The sequence below is a fragment of the Stylophora pistillata genome, chromosome 3 (assembly GCF_964205215.1).
Source record: "Stylophora pistillata chromosome 3, jaStyPist1.2, whole genome shotgun sequence".
Taxonomy (NCBI): domain Eukaryota; kingdom Metazoa; phylum Cnidaria; class Anthozoa; order Scleractinia; family Pocilloporidae; genus Stylophora; species Stylophora pistillata.
The window spans coordinates 34,110,582-34,113,464 of record NC_142521.1 but is presented as its reverse complement, the minus strand read 5'-3'; positions in this window follow the sequence as shown (position 1 = coordinate 34,113,464).

Below are 2,883 nucleotides of genomic sequence, written 5' to 3'. Positions count from 1 at the left end.
TCATTCCGATCAAGAGAGAAGCCACATGGTAGCGTCTGTGCGCCATTTTGGTCGGTCGAGTGGTTTGGCGCCCGGTCGTGTCTATTTTGATGAAGTCACCGTTTTAAGATATATGGCATCGTTTTCTCCGTCCACACTAGAAAACTACGTTTTCAAAAAGCATCGTTTTCAAATCGCTCTAATCTGGAGAGCGTTTTCGAATGGCTCCCTTCTCGGTGATCGTTTTCGGTGGATTAGTGTGGACGGGGCCTTAGTTATAAGATGAATAATTCGGATGGCATAAGATTTCAAATTCTGATTTATGGCTGGCAAAATAATTTCACCCTACGAAGTTTGCTTGGAATGAATCAAGAGAACAAAGGCACTTCTCCAAATCTTACTTTTCGAAGTTGAAATTGTTGCCTTTAATCCTAAAAAAAAAGCAGACACGGAATCGAACAACGTTTCCTTCTAATCTACCCCAAATTATCTTATTTTTTACTTCGAAAAAAGAGAACAAAAACCATCGTGATCCTTAAATACTGTAGGAGTCCAAATTATAAACAAAAAGGTTCAATACGGCTTTAATATAATGTGATAAATTAACTAAAAAATCGTCAATGAAGTCATTTAAAATGTGACGAGGACTAAGAAGGGAGTGTTCTTTGGTTTAACCTCAAGTTGATAACTATTGGACATCGAATTAAATCAAAATGCGTAAATTACTACGGTTATAAGAGAACACTCTAAATAAACTCAAATTAAAATAAAATTAGGTAAATGAAGCGGATGAGGGGTGGTTCAATTATCTGGATTTGATAACCCTCAGCCATCCGGATCTCGAAACAGTTTAAAACTAGAGCGTGAACAATTTATATTGTCTTACCCTGGTATCGGTTCTTTGTGGGATATAATTTCTATGCGCTTGCGTAAACAGTCCATTCAAACTTACACTTGATGACATTTTCCCCTCATTTAGCCTTTTGTCCTATATAGTGCAAATAACCTTTGCTATGGACTAAATTAACAAATGATAAGTTCATCAGCACACCCCAGTTTTGAGTGGATACGAACTGCTAGCCATCTACAACTGAGAAGACATGCTTTGGCTATTGGCATAACCATTATACATCGTTCTTTTTTTAATTGTTCTTGTGCTTTAACCGATAGTTTTCTTTTTATCATTTTTAGCTTCTAATAAATGTCTCTTTTGAAACTGAACAAACAGACAAATCTGAGAAATCTAGGAAAGGAAATTTTACTGATATAAATTGCTGACCTTGCTCAGTGTAGAGCAATAATTGTCACAGGGCTTAGATTAATGTCGCGCTTCGCCAGTGTCAGATTGGAGCTGTTTTGAGCTTGATACAAGACGTTTGCATTGAGAAATAAATACATTAATAATTTTAGACTATTAGAGGCGAACCCTATGAGTATTCAGATAACGTTTGGACCTCTCACGGCAATTTTTACTAAACTGCTGACGATTGCTCAACATTAAATACAAGATTGATGACAAATGTAACGTTCCTTTTCTTCAGTCTTCTTATAATAGGAAAAATCTTTCACAATTTTGGTGTAGAAATACCTATTTTAATTAATTAAGTAATTGAGTAGTTAAAGACGGTTCGAGGACAGTCTGCTATAAACTCTGGGGTGCGACTTACATTTTCAGTTTACGTATGCAAATTTGACATCTTTGTTATAACTACCAATGAGACAATAAAAAGAAACAATGAGAATGAAAATTAATGGAACTGGCTATTTTTTATTTGGATGAAATAGGTTAATAAAGTTCTAATTTATCCATAGCCAGATGATAAAAAAGAAGTATTATCTTCAATTTTTTTGGGGGTCCAATAGAAGACAAAGAGAAAGGGCCAGTTTAGTTAGAACAGACTGAAAATGCAATTGTGGAAATTAACTCCAAATTATATCATTTTTTACCTGATTAAAAAACCCCGTCGTGATTCTTGAATAGGAGTCCAAATTTTAAACAAAAAGTTCAATACGGTATTAAGGTAACGTGATAAATTAACTAAAAAATCGTCAATGAAGTAAAAAGTGATGAGGACTAAGAAGCGAATGGGGAGTGTTCTTTGGTTTAACTTGATAACTCTTGGACCTCGAATCTAATTAAAATGTGTAAATTACTATAGTTATGAGATAACTCTCTAAATAAACTCAAGTAAAAATAAAATGAGGTCAATGAAGCGGATGAGGGGTGGTTCAATGATTTGGATTTGATAACCCTCAACCATCCGGACCTCGACGTGAAGAAGAGAGCGTGAAGTATTTATATTGTCTTATCCTGGTATCGCTTCTTTGTGGGATATAATGTCCGTGCGCTTGCGTAAACAGCTCATTCAAGCTTACACTTGATGACACTTTTCCCTCATTCAACCTTTTGTCCCATATAATATAAATGATAATTTCATTGGTACACCTCTGTTTAATTGGATATGAATTAATATCTATCTACAAATAATATTTGGTTATATCAACTAAGTTGTAATTGTAAATTGGTTACCGCAAAGAGTTAAAAACCTGAAGATTCGAGCGTTAGCCCTTCGTCGGAGCGAGAAACTTACAATTTCAACTTAGTTGATATAACCAAATTACATTGTTACCCCCTCCGACGCGCAGCACCGCAGTTTCTTTAGAAACTCTCACCCTTTACAAATAATATTGCTGATATGACCAGCTTTGGCTATCAGAGGCGAACTCTATGTGTATTCAGATAACTTTTGGACCTCTCACGGCAATTTTTACTAAACTGCTGACGGTTGCAGGGAAAGTCTTTCACAATTTTGGCGTAGGAATACCCATTTTAATCAAGTAGTTACGTTGTTAAAGGCGGTTCGAGGACAGTCCGTTGCTAACTCAGTGGTGCGACTTATATCT